General features: G+C 47.7%; 1 long non-coding RNA gene across 11 annotated transcripts in view; it reads left to right on the top strand.

Annotated features, from left to right (window-relative positions):
• LOC107153870 overlaps window positions 1-16,234 on the top strand; it is a 62,112-nt gene that overhangs the window by 26,917 nt on the left and 18,961 nt on the right. For 6 of the 11 annotated variants that reach the window (XR_007346997.1, XR_007346989.1, XR_007346994.1 and 3 more), the window contains 3 exons: window positions 5,544-5,640; window positions 6,302-6,651; window positions 15,184-15,673. This is a non-coding gene — a long non-coding RNA (uncharacterized LOC107153870). Of the gene's footprint in view, window positions 1-5,543; window positions 5,641-6,301; window positions 6,652-10,472; window positions 10,764-12,199; window positions 12,355-15,183; window positions 15,674-16,234 lie in introns of those variants that run through there. The other 5 variants (XR_007346995.1, XR_007346996.1, XR_007346992.1 and 2 more) reach the window with 3 other exon arrangements.

Below are 16,234 nucleotides of genomic sequence, written 5' to 3'. Positions count from 1 at the left end.
GGGGGGGGGGGGCCTCTGGACCGCACCTGACTTCCCTGGCCCTGGCATTTGGAACTGTGCTCCTGGGGGCCCTGCAGAGTCTCAGCTGCTGAGGGATGGCCAAAGCCCACCTAGGTGGTCAGCCCAGTTGTGCAACAGGACACAGCCACAAGATGGAAAGCTTCCTCAGCAACACCCGTCTGTGCTACCAATGAGCTGTCAGTCAGATCTAGATCCGGGGTGAATGCTTGACTCTGCCCAGCCAGAGCAGACATCCCTTCCAGAGCAGCAGGTGGCCACAACCCTAAACTGAAAAGTCCAACCCTAAACTGCACTGTTGCCCTTCTTTGTTTAGCCTCCAATCCTTTGCCTCTTGGAAGACCTGGAGACTTTGTGTCTCAGAGGCCAGAGATGAGGGGAGTCACACAGGGCAGGACCTTGGCCCGTTCTGTGAGACCCCCCAACGGGGGCTTGGGAAATTTCATGTGGCCTAGAACTGATCCTTGCAGAAATTTCTCAGCCTAAGATGCATTGGCTTCTGGGAAAGACGTCTGGGGCTGCTTATGCAAGGGCTGCACCTCACAATAGACCTAGAAGTCTCCAGAAAACTACCTCACAAGATAAAGAGGACCCCCGTTTCAGGAGAAAAAAGAAGGGGTGAGAAACTCCTGGGGTGGGTATGGTGTGTGGGCAGGACAAAGCAAATGAACAGCACTTTGTTTAGATCCCCTGAGTAGCTAAGAGAACCGTGGGCGACAGGGGGAGGAGACCGTGTGCTCTCACCAGAGGACCCGCCTCCTTCTTCATCCCAAAAGAACTCCCTCAGAGCTCCGCCCGCCATGCCATGGGAGCGTGTTGTGCTAGAGCAGTTAGGCAGTGTCTGAATTTATCTTTTAAAAACTGTCTTGGATGGCTTGGCCACCTTGTGCAAGATTTGTAAACCATGAGCAAAACTCAGACTTGTGCAGACTCAACCAAAAAAGTCAAGAAGCTGCCTTCTGTATGCAGGGCTCCCCCTGCCTAGTTGTGCTTTGTGTAACCCCGGTCCTCTCTTCTTCCCTGAAACTGCTTTTTTAAAACCTGGAGAAGGCGTGCCAATTCAGGTGAATTGGCCTCATGGTAGTTTGTGAATGTGCTAGAATCCACTGCACTCCCCACAGCTAAGGGTCATGTTCCCAATATGCCTCCCGATGGGTGTGGTCTGAGGGCTGGCTTCCTGAGCACTTTCCACATCAGCCTCTGGAAGATTCCCCTTTTACCTACATCTCAGAATGCAAGCAGAGACACTCACCCCACGAGGGCAAGGTGCCATCACTGGCTGGCGGGGTGTGGGGGAGGGTATTAGCAAGGGCAGGAAAATGGGATTTGGCACTGGGTGTGGTGCATAGACTAGGAGAGTAGCTGGGAAGGGTGCTGTAGGCCGAAAGATAAGGCGGAAGATCCTAGCTGACCCTCTGGGGACAGGTTACTCCATAGAGATGACCACAAATAAGTAAAGAAAAATACCAAATAGGTCGGGTCCTTCCCAGAGTACACCAGCTCCCTGCCACGCTTTCATTCAGGGCCGGGATGCAGGTGCTCGTCATCCCACCCCCACCCCAGAGGTCACATGCTCATTGTTCCACTTAAGCCAAATTTTTTTTTCTTGCCTTAAGTCAATACATCCCCAAAACATATACTAGAAAAAGTAGACTCTATAAAGAAAATAAATATTTCAAACCAAGCAGAGGAATGAAAACAAGTTGTAAACATGTAACCTAAACATACAATACATACTAGTTCACTTACAGAACCAAACGGGGTCACATCGAATCGTTTCAAATGAAAGAAAGGGAAACTTTTGTTGTTGCTAGCTCTTAAATTTGGGAAAAGAATTGCTGTAGCATGCTCACCTTGAACCAGGGATTGGGTATTGTGGTTCTTGGACAAAGGAAAAATCTGTGAGCGACGTGGAAAAGAGTGGGGAGATCTGAGGTGAAGGAGGGAGGGGAGAGAATCTGGAAGATTGCATAGTTGTGAAACAGTGGCTTCTCGTCAAGGTGAACAAGTGCATCATCTGATAAAATAGCATTTCATATATTTTTTTCTGTTCATTTCTGTTGGCGGTATTTTGTTCTCTGTCCACCAGACATTTCCTACACTGAAACATATACAGTACACACACACACAAACACACACACACACAGGTGCTAGTACTAAACACCTGAAGCGCACAGCCATCCTTTGAGAGGACCCCTTGCCGCTTGTTCCAGCGAAGTTTGGATTCACCAACACACGTTTCCTGCATCCTCGCCCCACTTCTTGTCCAAAGTCATCTCTGATTCTTGCTTTCAGTAGCAACTAAAGGTGGGGGTGGGGGGATGAGGGCATGAAAGAAAGCACCAGAAATGGTTCGATTTTCTTATTGAACTTCTGTGAAAAGGCTCCGCATTTTGGTTGGGGAAGGGCCACTATTTTTTAAGAGATGGGAGGAGAAAAACAACACTTTTTTAAAAAAAAAACTTTCTCGAGGTCATCATTATTTGTTATCATCCTATAGGCAGCGACATTTTGACAGTGCTGTGGAGAAACCTTCAAACGAGAAAGAAACAACACCAAAGTGTAACATCAATGCTTAGAACATTTAAAAGCACATCTACATTTTAATTTATTTCCCTTTCCTCTTGTTTGGCCTACTTCTCATAACATGTGGAATAAATCGGAAGTATGAATAATTTCCTCTATTGCACCGGGCATCCCTCATCCAATCCCCACTATAAAGCTCTCTTGCACACACACTCAAAGTTGTGAACCAAGTGAAAATTAAAATAAAGATGAGCACACTGTACATTTTCCCATTCTTTCTGCCTTAAGCACATATATATGTAATATATATATATATGTATATATGTGGTAGTTTACATTAATATAGGAAATAACAAAGATCTTTTAGTTACATTTTAGACAGAATCTCTGCATCTTTATATTCTATTCTCTCTCACTTTTTGGATAAACAATTGGCTATAACAATCTATAGTAAGGCTTCACAGAAATAATTCTGCATGTTTTGTTTTTCTCTAAGAACCAAAGTATATAAACTGAGGTTTGATTCTAGCACCTTATACAGTATTATCGATGTTGTTCCCTTGGGAGAAATTTGCACTACCCAACGCTCTATGTGAATCTCGACCATTAACAATATTCAAAGGTATTGCCAAAGGGAGGGCATAAAACAGAGATGGAGAAGGAGAGGGAAACAAAGCTAAACCCCAAGATTAAAATCTTAGCAACATACAAACAAAATCTGAAAACAAATCAAGTTGCTGTCTCCAAATTAATGATTTAATGATTCAGCGCCACCAATTAGTCCTTTGAAGTCACCCTTCCTCATGAGGTAAGGAAATAGTATGACACCCATTTTTGATGGGGAAACTGAGGCTGGGAGAATGACACAGGTCACAGAGAACACTGTCTGTGTTAGATTACAAAGTCAGTCTCTTACTCCCAAACTGTCCCTTGCCACCTTGGGATGGTGAGTCTAGATTTTGGAAAAGCAGCTTATTGGCCACTGGTGGGAAAGCAAAATGAACAAAGAAATTTTAAAAACAATATCAGCACCAAAGGAAGTTCAAAAGAAGCTGCTCTTTGCTCCCTTACCAAACGTTCCATGTTATGGAGACAGCAACTTTCACAGGAAAGAAGAAAACTCGTCACAGGAAAATAACCCATCTCATCTGGGAGTGCCCTTCTCCAACATCAGGACCCTCAGGAGAGACATTGGTTCAGTCGAGTAGCTTTCCATATTTTCAGAGGAATGATCCTCTCCCATCACAGCTGCATCAGAACCTCAATTATATAATTATATAACTATTGTGATATATCTATATCTATTTATATGTGTATACATTAAAGTCTTTTACCGCACTGGCACGTGACGCCGAGGAAAAGTACTGGCACTGCTGTTTGCTGCAAGTGGCTGCCCTGGTGGAGTCAACACGACAAAAAGCACCACAGGAAAAGGCACCACAAGGTTTCGAGATGTGAAATTGTCTGCGTCACCGCCCTGACCTCGCCATGGTGGGGGACAGAAGTCTTTCATCCTTGGCAAGGCCCCTGGAGCCATTGATTCAGAAGCTCTCAGCCCGTGGACATCTGTCTATTCCAGCTCAACAGGGAGCGAGGGAAGAAAGAGCCAGATGTTGATCTTTTAATGCAATTTTCTTTTTGGCTTATAGAAAAGGAAAAATATTCCAGTTTCTAAAAAGAAACAAGGGTCTTAGACACCAGAAACCAAGCCCTTCTAAAAAACAGAACAAAAATCTTGTGCTGGGAAAAGACCTACATGGAAATCTGTTTTCCTAACATAATTACTTGGTTGTAATGCACGGGGCAGGGGGAATGAGGGAAACTGCATCTATAGGCACAATTTGCCACAAATAGCACCAGGTCTAGATTAATGAGGAGGGACAGAGGTCCACGTCTGTCCACAGAGCTGAGAACCATGCATGTTGACTTGGACTATGTAACATTACTCCATCCTCAGAATTTGGCCAAGAAAATGACAGTCATTGGGCCCCTGGAGCACCAAGAATTGTGTGTGCTGCTGGCAAACCATGACAGGATTGTGGAGTAAATTAAATTTTAATGGTTCTGAGCATACTTGCCAGACTTGAAATATCCCTTCCTGTGTCTCTCGCCCTGGGTGGGGAACCGCACTGCGTAGGGCTATGGGAGCCTGTGTGGCTGCAGGAAGATCTGGGGGGCGGGGAGTGCAGAGTTCTGTCCTGTCACTGTCCTGGCCTGGATCTGCATTTGGGTTAGGAAAAGGAAATCTATCGGCCCTGCTGGTGTGACTCACGGGATCCTAGGACTTGCTTTCCACTGTCCAAGCCCATGGTGACAAGACAAGACATGCCCAGGACCGATTCAAGATGGCTCCCTGCACAGGAACATCTCTTCCCAGAAGCTGGGCACAGCAGGAGTTTGACACCACAGACTCTGCAGTGCATTTATTTAAATGGAATTCTTGCTCTCCCTTCTGGCTCCTAGAGCTGAGTCTCTTGCTTTAATGGTTTTCACATGCAGATGCTTGTCTATACCAAAAGTGATGTTCCTGCTAATGGAAGGAAAATGAATGATTCCTATCCCTTTCCAACATTCTGAAATATTTATCCAAGCCTAATTCAGGGAATGGACAGCAGGGACAAACATAAGGCTCCTGCCAGAAGAGTCCTCCCGTTGCAAGGGACCTACCTCCTCTCGTACCTTCATGAGACAGGAAAAGCCATCTGTCCCTCATCCCCACCCTTTTTTTTAATATTTATTTTTTTAGTTGTAGTTGGACACAGTACCTTTATTTTTATTTATTTATTTTTATGTGGTGCTGAGGATCCAACCCAGGGCCTCACGCGTGCTAGGCGAGCGTTCTCCTGCTGAGCCCCAGCCCCAGCCCCCCTCATCCCTTTCTCCAGGCCCTTCTGATGCTCTTCACTACCAGGGGCCTCCTGCACTAACAGTTCTGGTGTGCCAGGGGCTCTGTCTGCCTGTGGCTTTACAAAACTGTCTCTCCCATTTCCTCCTTCCAGGAGTTTCTAGAGCTTCCTCCTGGCAGGACGTGTGCTGCTGGCCTCAAGCCCCCTCCTCTCTTCTGACCTGGGTTCCAGGTGTTCCTGATCACAGCAGGTAGAGCCTCAAAGGGAAAGCACAGCTCTGAGCTGCTGCTGCTGCTGCTTCTGATCACCAGAGCAGAGAAGGGAATCCCATGCTCCATTCGCTCTCAGTACTGCGCCCTGAGGGAGGCCAGGGGAGGGTGTCTGTGGCACCCAGGAGATGGGAGAAAAGGACAGCTGAGCTCAGTGCTGCCTCCTCCCATCTCCCCTCATTTTCAAGGGCAAGTGTCTGCTCTGGGCTCCACAGCATTTGCTTGTGCCTCTGTGTGATCATCACACTCTCCCTTGCGTTAGAGCACTTTCCGTTCCTATCTTAGTTGCAATGCCCAGAGTATTTAGAACTGAAAGAGACGTTTGGAAACAAGAAAATTGATAATGACCCAAGATCATAGAGCTCAGATTTAATGATTTCCCATGGGGAGGCTTTAAACTATGCCATTAAGACATGTGGGGATTTCCTTTTCAGTCTTTAGACCTTCGGAGTCATCATTTGATTTTTTTCTTCCCATTTTGCTTTGTCCATGATCAAGGACTATGTTTGTCAGATAATAGGTACTTAGTTAAATTATGTAAGAAGACTCAGGGTTTCTTTTTCCCTCCAAGGGGTGCATTAATCATGTAGCCTATCTCACCTTCCTCATACCTTTCTTAGGGATCTCCTTGTCCCCTCACAGGTGGCACACAGCAGCACCTGTGCCATTCCTGCGTGGCGAGGAGCAAGGTTACTGCCTAGGTCTCTCCTGCACCATTGACTAAGCTGCTTTCACACAGACCTTCTCCAAACTGGGTAACAGCCATGGACCTGCGTGTTTGGGAGGCTCAGCTGATAGACTTTGTCCTTGGCCTGGAGTCTGCTGTAAGTTAATTTTTAATACCAGAAAACTAAAGAGTAAAGGAAGGCCTGGTCTGAGCTTGGGAAGCTATATTCTACCCCACACAGCTCTTCTCGAGATGTAAGAAGCAATGATGACCAACAGAAACACGCAAGAAAAGAGAAGAAGGAAAATTCCTGACTAGACACAGGGTGAGTTGGTTCTTCAAAAAATTGCCTGCCTCTTGGAAATTCCAAAGGTGGGGACAGGACATCTGCTGTTGGTTTGGCATGGCCAAGTTCTAGAAACTTGCCTTTAAGGATTCATGCCTGATTACTAATGTGTGTGTGTGTGGTGGGGGGGGGGCGGAATTGGTAAATACATGAATCTCAAAATTAATGGTGCTCATGACCCTACTTCCTGGAAACCCAGGAACATACACACAGCCCCATTTCTCAGATAGACAAAGCTCAGAGTGGGAAGGAGCAGCTGCAGAACTGTGCCAGCCCTTTAGGGAAAATTACAAACTATATGTATTCAAGGCTTTGCATTATCTGAGAAGTTCAACTGGCTTTGCTCTGAAGAGTCAGCTAGCAGCAGCAGCCTCATTAGGTTAAAATGGAAAAGGAGGACTGGTGGGAGAGTAGACAAGAAAAACCAAGTGTCAGGCGCCCTCCCCAGCAACCGTGGTTCTGAGCAGAGACGGGGCTCTTCTCTTCTGAGCCCTGCAGGCTGCGTTCCCTGAAGCTACAGCAGTGGGCTCAAGAGAGGCCAGAACACGATGCAGGGTGGAGTCAGGGAGGCAGGAGCCAGGACGAGGCAGAAGGGAGCTAGAAAATGCTGGGGAACTCAGCTGCTGAAAGGAAATGCATTTGCTTTGAAGAGCAAACCACAGAGGCACCCTGATGGCACCAGGGGTCCCAGAGATACCTCAGGAAGCTCATTTCCTTTTTTTCCTCTCTCCTGTCTCCTTCTTCTTCCATTCCTTCTCTCTCTCTCTCTCTCTGTTAACAAATCTGTTGTTTTTTTAAAAAAATAGTAAAAGAATAAAGCTGTACAGGAGGGTAGCGCTGCTCTCTGTCCCCAGGGCTCCCCTCTTGTCTTCTCATAAGTACTCCAAGAAGCTACTTTTCTGCAACCCAACAGGAAAGTGGGTTTCCTGAAAACAGTCTTCACCACCAAAGAGCCCATGCAAGAGAAAACCATGGGAACATAATCCATTCTGTTGGGTCTGGGGTTGGGCTGAAGGGATCTAAGAATGTTCCCAGCTTGGAAGGTATTTGGATGGTGAAAGCACAGAGTCACTTTGCTGCCCAGGGGATGCTTGGCTACTGCAGGACAGCTGGGACCAGGCAAGGGAAGACAGTAATGAGCGTGATGGCTGGTTCTGGCCGGCTGCATGGCCACACAGCAGGTGTCAGGAAACAGGAACTGCACAAGTAACAAGTTAGAGGAGGGCCCCAGAAGCTGCTCCTGGGAATCTAGGCTGGAAAGGTTGCTAGGGATGTGGGACAGACCCCGTGGTCTTCTCGTACCAACACCAGGACTTTGGTGGCGGTGGCAATCTTAGCAAGCATCAGCCTAGCTCCAGTGCTCCTCCAACAGGGACCACATCACTGCCATGGCTGCCCTGGAATCCGATTTGGCTCAAGAAAGGACTCAGGGCTCCAAACACTCTGCTGCATGAACATCTTTTCCCTCTGGTCACTGGAACATTCTGTTCCTTCCTGAAGAACAGTTCTTCCAACCAAATGTCCCGTCATCTCCGTCATGCTGATTCTATCACCAGGGCAGGAGGGGACACTAGGGGCTAATTCATGCCACATGTATCTGTGCTTGTGAAACCTGTTGAAACCTCAGATTTGTTGCCCTTGCAATGGGGAAATGTGTGGCCCTGCTGAAAATCATTTCTGCCTCCCATGGAGCAATTGCTCAGAAATGTCTCCCATTGATCAGAGTTGCCAGGGGGATTTTGCATTTAGGCAAGGAGTCACCTTCACCAAGTTCTTATTGGGCTTCATGGGCTAACTTCAGTCTCAGCTGCAGATTCTAATTGTGTATGGCACACAGGTCAGCAGCCCAAGACTCTGGCAGCCAAAGAATATCTAACACCAGCCCGGCTTGGAGCCATATCTCCTCTATTGCTGCCCTGCTAAGGGCCAGGGCTCCTTGGTGATGGGAATTCCAGAAAACAGGGAGTTGTTTAGAAAGCTGTTTCCTAGGGCTCCCTTGTTGGTCTGTGAGCCTGCTGAGGATGTTAGAGCAACTGGAGAGAGTCTCTTAAATGCCAGTTAACCCTGCCACTGGCTTTCTGTCACAGATTGAGGAAATAAAGACATTTATTAGCCCAGGGGTTTCTTCATGACCTTGTGTCTGGGAGAAAAAATAATCCATCTAGGCCAGGTCTATTCCAAGTCTGGCAGGAGCCCTAAATATCAGAACATTCTTTCTCATCAAGCTCTTAAAGTCCTTGAAGAAATATATATATATATTTATTTATATTTATGTGTACACATATATGCACATATATATGTCCAGGATTAGCATGTTTATGTACCTTGACATGATCAATAAGCTTAGAATACAGTTATATGGTCATGCCTTCCTCAATTCTGCACCATTTGTGCCAATTTCATCATCTCAGATCACCTCCTAACTTACGAGGTTCTCAGCATGCACATTTTCCTCTCTTCCCCATCTCGGGCATTTCATAACCAATATAATTTCAAACAAGTACAACTGAAGCCATCAACAAGAAGCAGATGCCACAGGCCAGGGAGGCAGAGGGGATGTGTGGTTGCTACTTTGAGGAAATAGCCCAGGGGTCATGAAACTTTGTGTTTTCGCTTGATGGTCCACGTGAGCTTCATGGGTCATTGGTGAGTGACCTGGCTACGTAAGTCACACCATCTGTCCTGCTTTCCTACCTTCCTCTCTGAAAGATCTTTTCCAGGACCCAGGGGCACGCCTTTTAAAGATGTAAAGAAAGGAAGAAACAGCACCTGTGCTGGCTTTGGCAGACGGGGCCGATGGCAATGGCTCCTTGGGTGACATGATGTATTTGGCAGAAGCGTGCAGCAGTAGTGGTATCAAGGCAAACGGAAGGGTACAGGGTCTTGGTGGAGCAAACAGGCCTGGTCTGAATGAAGCCTGTGCACAGGAGGATGCCTACTCAGAGGACGGCCTTTTACAACCAACAAATCAACACCAGGGTTGGGAGCTGTGGTCACTGCAGGTTAGAGAAGGGCAGAGAAGCCGCGGGGATACTCATGAGGTCTGGGGTAAGTCAGCAGCACCGAGCAGAAGCCACCCCTTCCTTGGGCCCCAGGTTAAAAGGCAAAGGACAGGAGGTCTCAGCACTACCTTGAGGGCCTAAGGAAACTCACCCTGGACCTCCCCAGTCCTAGTGCAGGATAGAGGGAAGTTGGACCTCTGCGTCTCAAGTCTCTTCTTGCAACAAAAGGGCCTATTTTTAAAATCAATTAACCTTCCCTTTCTCTTTGTCCCTTCTTCCCTCTGAAAGAAAAGAATTCTCTTCTGTCCTTAAAGGCAGGTACCGTAAAATGATTTTTAAAATAACAAGTGGTTTAACTCTGGTTCTGCTACACCAAGGAAGCCCATGCTGGATTCTGAGGAGGTTCTTTCATGATGGGAGGATTTCTGAGGACTCAGGGACAGCCTGTGACACTGAAAGAGCGTTCCCAAAGCTTGGGCAGTACCTGTAGGAAGCTTTGATTTGGGCCTGGAGTCCCCACCTCCTCAGCTCAGGGGATGGTTTGGCTCTTTGCAGAAACTAATGAATGCCAGGCACAGCACTCTCCAGCAAATCTGAGATGTGCTATATTTTCAAATATTTTAGAATCCATATTTGCTTTGTTGAATGTTTGGGAAGCAAAAAACTTTCTGCGTATGGAAAAACAAATGAGAAATTTAAAAAGGCTGAGTTTTATGTGAGGCAGCTAAGAAATTGAAAACTCCTCCCACCAAAAACAAACAGACAAAACCCAGTCGTGTGTTTTGATTTGTTTCCCAGTAAAGACCCTTGTCTTTGGAAGCCAAGACTTTCCAGCAAACAGTGTACCAGACTTTCCAAGGAAACCATCAAACCGCAAAGTACCCGCTGTGCAGGAGGCAGAAGCAAATCGTTCTCGGAGTCCAAGAGGGATGATGAAGGCTGTGGCCAGGCTGCGGCGGAGCTCAGGAGGAATAACGACCCTATGTGCTGGTCACAGGGAGCGCTCTCTGCCATTTGCCTTCACTTTCCCGCAGTATTTGCTTCTGAGAAGAGCATTCGCTGATGGAAATTAAAGGATTTAAAACCCTTCCTTCTTGCCCCAATACTTGGGATGGAAAGGAGAGTAGTCTTTCTGGGACAGAAAGAATACCTTTCATGCCTCACGGAGACAACTCTGCTATTCTGCCCTCTTGTTATCTCTTTAAATTATCCTTAATTCAAAGAAGGTGGAGGGATTAATTCCTGTGCCTCCGTTGCACCGAGCATGGTGCTCAATTAAAGTTCAAAAGAATTTTAAATAGGAAGTAAACTTGATGACCAAAACACTTTTGCTCTCAGAACACTCTACCAGATATTAATTACTTTATCCTCACAACACCCCTGTGAGGTAGGTAAGCAATATTCTTCTCATTTCACAGAAAGAGAAATTGGCCCCAGAGTGACTTGACTTAGGCAGGTCTGCAGCAGGGTAGACCTGGATTTTTTTTTTTTTTTTAACTTTCAAAGACATGATCTGTTCATAAGACTGTGCCTCCTCCTTTCTTTAGCTGCTTCCTCTGAAATTTTTGTTTTAAAAAATGCTTATGTATGTCACTCTGTAAAATCAATTTCCTCTGTTTGAAAAGAATATGCTTTTGCTATCTGCCCCAGAGAGTGAGGAAGGACTGACTAGCTGGTGGCTAATGTTTTCTTCCACATGCTCCCTCCTATGGAAGCTTCCTGTCCCTTGTCACTCTTTCTGCCATCTACTGAGGCACACGCACAGGTCCCCGTGGCTCCACATGACCATCATTAAAGTGCCCATCACAAATGCAGTACAGTCCGTTCACCAGTCACAAGGGGGTGCTGTGAGAGCAGAACTGAGTCTGAGGTCTTGTGGACCACCAGAAATACCTTGTGGAAATTAACAACCCCAGCAGGATTTGGCGAGCCACAGAACAATCAGACACAAAATCAAATGGAAGTCATTAATGAATTTCAAGCCATGACCGGGTCCCTGGACCTGGTCACAACGACATTAACCTTGTGGATCAGGGTCAGAGCAGGTGGGAGAAGAGTTCTGGCCAGGGCTCCCCAGGCGAGGGCAGGAGGATTTGGCAGCAACAACTGAGACCTGCCCTGTGGGTGCTTTATTCCTGTGGGATAGTTTGAGGACGTGACTTTTCTTTTTGGTGAGAATTTCTAGATCAGAATATACCTGGCCAGGGCCAGGTTGACTGATCCACTGAAGCTTCTACAATTTTATTTTCTAAGGTTTTTCAGTGTCAATAGAAAATCAGTGTCACTGCTGGCACCCCTGGGTGCCAGTGTCCTCTGTAGCTCCCACCTGCCCTCACTCTGTTAATCCTAAGAAGAACACAGAGGTTCTTAGGATAAGTCTGTTTTCTTGCTCAAAGTGTATCTTGGTAGTTGAAATGATAACAGTCAAACCATAGTAAAAAGGAAAGAAAATGAAATCCAACTGCAAATTATGAGGGAAAAAAATACCCTGAATTTGAAAAAGAAAAACTTGTGATATTCCCCAGCCCCGCTTGACTCTGGACCTCCGCCCGAAGGCTGCACTCAACAGCACACCAGGGAGTGATGAGGAACCGCACGGGGACCCACATTTTTGGTGGATGGAATGATTGTTTAAAAGCAAAGTTTTGTTTTCGGTACTCTGCAGAGAGGGGAAGAGAAGGTGAGTCCATTGGGTGAGGTGAGCCTCAAGGTTTAGAGCAAAGGTGAGAGATACCTCCAGGAGAGCCTCCAACCGCTTAGAAACAATCTCCAGGCACCCCTTCACCCCTTCTCTTGTCTGCCCAAAGCTCAAGGAATATCAGTTTTCACCTTGACACTCCCATGTATTATCTGGTCCTTTAGGAAAAATTAACATTAGGAGATTTGGTTTAAGAATTACAAGTGGCCGGCTTGAGCCAGGTGAGTCGGGGTCACCTGACTGGCATCACTGTACTAGGTTCACAGTGCTGTGAAGTTTCTAAGGACTACAGGGATGTGAGACTCCCTGTCCACACGACCTTCCCGCTCATCTGTGGGCTCCTGGGTGCCAGTGTACCTGGAAACCCCTCTCCTCCTCACTTCCTGAGGAACGAGGTCGCCACTCTTCCTGATACAGCACCTTTGCTACAGGCAACATTGAATCCTCGCAGCATCCCTGAGCAGGAGAGAAAGCAGAGGTCAGCCTGCTTTCCCTCCACTTTGCAGATGGAGAAACCAAGGCACCGAGAGGTGAAGTGAGTTGTCCGTGATCACAGTGGGGCCCCTGAATCAGCCTGTGGCATTTCCTGATCCTTCTGGGTCTAAGAAGAGCGCCTAGGAGCTGTGGAGCTAAAGTCCCCAGGCCCACTTGAGCCTGAGGACCCCACAGCTTGGGCTGCAGATGGACTGGAGTTCACCCATAATGCCTGTCTGCATCCACCATGACAGATGGCCAAAGGTCGCTTATAGACGGATGGTCACCCAGTTCCCAGTTGGAACTATACCAAAGGGAAACGATAAATACCACTGCTCTGGTGGTTTGAGGATGACTCTTCAGAGCACTGAATTGCTAAATGACTTCAGTTTCATGTGGAGTCTTGGGATTCCCCCTTGAGGATTTGCAAAAGCAGTGTTTCCTACTTGGGTCTGCGCATTGCATGTGACCGGGCGGCCCGGGGCAGGTGTCCCTGGGTCCTGCCTGCTCGTGTCCGCTGTGGTCTATTCTTAGCCCTTGACACAAGGTGTTGGCCTGGAGAAGGGGGAACTCCTACTGTGGTCCGTCTGCTGCCCTCAGGAGCTTCCATTAATAGCACTCGCAATGTTTGGCTCCAGAACAGAGCTGCCAGCCACCGCAGGAAAGGCACAGGGAGCAAGAAGAAGCAGATGGTGCCTGGGGGGTCAAGTAAGGCAGACAGAACCAGGCGGGCAGGGGAGAAGCTGTGACTGGACCAAGGCAGTGTCTTTTGGTATTTGGCCAATAGCACTAGATGCAGCGTTCTGAGCAAGAAATGAAGCCTTTAGGACAGCTAAGGATGCGCGAGAGCGAGGCTGTGTGGTACAACTGCAAGAGTGAAAGGAAGCATCTCCTTTTCCCAGGGAGGGGCCCAGGGAGAGTCTCTGCGAGGGCAGAGTTGCTTTTTGTCATTTATACTGTTTTGAAGTTGGGACAGGCACACATTCATTTAGGATAATCAGGGACCCTCCTCTTGCAAGCTTAGGGGATTACTACCTGTGATTGGCTGGCCATTGCTATTTCTGTGCTCTGGAGACTGAACTTAGATGAGAGTGGAATGTTGTTTCTATGACAGTGGCCAGTGTGGGGCAAGGAGAAAAGAACATGGACTTAGATCCAGAGGAAGCTCCCGAGGAGTTTGTCTGACCCGGGAGGATGCTCACTCCCTACAGGAGGCCTGTGCTGCAGGGTCCTTCACCTGGAAATGCTGGAGAACCAGGGCTGTGGAACGGCTCCCTGCAAAGCTGGCCCAGCTCCCCAGGGGTCTCCCCCATCTCCTCCCCCTTTACCTGTGCATGATCTTTTCCAAGGCTCCCTTGAGCACCTCTAGACCTCCCTAGAAGTTTCCTAGTCCACACAGGGAATGTCATTCAGATCTCGGTGAAAGGGCAATGGGCTCTCTTCCCTTGACACCCTCCAAACTTATATCCCTATCCCCCCAAAGCAAATCTGGTAGTGTTTTATATATATATACATATAAAATTTTATTTTTTCTAGTTTGGCCAAAAAAAAAAAAAAAGAAAGAAAGAAAAAAAAAAGTGCCACTCTCTGGCTCATATGAGAGCTAAGTTACTTTCCCATCAAAGAAAGCCAGGAACAGGAGGGTGTAGAAGGGATACACCCTAGCCTCGCTCGTTTAGCATTGGACACCCTTTCCTCCATGCTAGAGGCCCTGAGCTGCACACTCACGTCCTCTGTCCCCAGGCAACTGATAGAGAGCACTTTGCTCAAGTCTGGAAGCGTTGAGTCGTCTGTGGGAGGAGTTTCACAGGGAGGGGAAGCACTGTCAATCAGCACATCACAACGTGAGGGGACTGTAGATGTGTGTGAGGAAGAAGAACCTCAACTGTCTGGAGCTGCTCCAGAGAAGGTTGGCATCAGACACCTTTTCCTGGGTTCCTATGACCTCATGGTGACAGGAGTTGTGAAACTGGAGGAAGAATAGAGAACATGATAAAATTTGACGTTTTTAAAAACCTGAAACTTTTTCTCTTCAGGAATCAGGCTTGTGCCTGTGGCATGAGATGCCACTCAGCCAGTAGAATCACCCTCATGGTCAAACAGGATCTGTTTTTAGCCATCATGGGACTTGGGTGGCTGTTGAGGGGCCACAGGGATTACTGAGAACTGGGCGACTTTGTGCATGGGGAGCTGGGGTGTCGGGATCTCCAGGCCACCAGAAAATGCTGTCTTCCCCCACAGAGGCCAGGTCCCATCAGTGGCATATGTAAATCAAGAGAGGTGGGACCTGTCCTGTTCTGGATCTCCATCTGCTTAAGGTGTGCATGTTCCCCACAGGCTCCCTGGTTCCTGTCTTTTTGGGACAAGTCTGAACCTGAAGTGCAAGGAGACACCTTCTGGACAGACAGAGCAAAGGAATGTCTGAGAAGAGAAACTTTGGGGCAAGTGAGAACAGCTGGGGCTCATCTGGTGGACTTAGACTCTCTTCGCTCCCCTCATTGCAAGACACGAAGCTTCTGCTTGGGATGTCCCAGGCTGTGACAATGAGCTCAGGGAATATCACACCAAAGTCATCTAAGCAAGTTGAGGTTTCTTTCATGCAGAGGCCCAGGGAGGAGGCAGACCCAGCTGGGCAGGGAGGCGGAGCTAGCACGAATGATGGGGTGACAGGATCTTCTTTCTTAGGACAGAAGGCCAAATATTCTATGCAGTTAAAGGAATGAATATGGGTGTTTGTGGGCATATTTAATGGGGGCAATAAGGACAGAAAGGATATAGCGTATTTTTTTTATAGTTCCTGGTACCAACAGGCTTATTTCATATCAGAGCTAAGTGTTAAGAGTTGATTATTTGTCATCGGGGGTCTTGGGAAAGAAATGGGTCAGAGATTTCATCTTAAAAACACTGTGGGGGACCCAATGGGAGGCAGCTGGGGCAGAATGGGCTGGACCTTGTCAGCCCATAAAAAGGAGGTCATCACAGACCCAGGCAAGTGGCAAACTAAAAGCAGATTTCTAGGGGACAAGGCCACCATATCTCATGGGATGCAGCGCTCTCTTAAGGATCTGGGCTTTCAGGACCTAAGTCACCCCAGCAGGGAGACTGTCTTCTGGGTGGGCTCAAAGCACAGAATGGGTATGCATTCCCGCAGGAGGCTCAGGGCCAAGAGCCAGCAGCCCTCTGAAGGGGAAGGGTGCTGGGCAGGAGGAGATCCCCGGGGAGTCGATGCATGGATCAAGCAGGAAGCCGTTTTCCTGGGACCGGAAAGGCAGGGGCTTGGGGAAGATAACGTGGAGACAGAGGAGAACTCGCGCTGCTCATGGTCTCTGCTTCCCTCGCTCCCTCCGTTCCCCACTCTCGGCTCACTTCTCTTCCTTTTCCTGTCTCA

Source organism: Marmota marmota, unplaced genomic scaffold, assembly GCF_001458135.2.
Source record: "Marmota marmota marmota unplaced genomic scaffold, marMar, whole genome shotgun sequence".
Lineage (NCBI taxonomy): Eukaryota > Metazoa > Chordata > Mammalia > Rodentia > Sciuridae > Marmota > Marmota marmota.
Note: the sequence above shows the minus strand (reverse complement) of the source record. Positions and strands in the feature narration are given on the sequence as shown.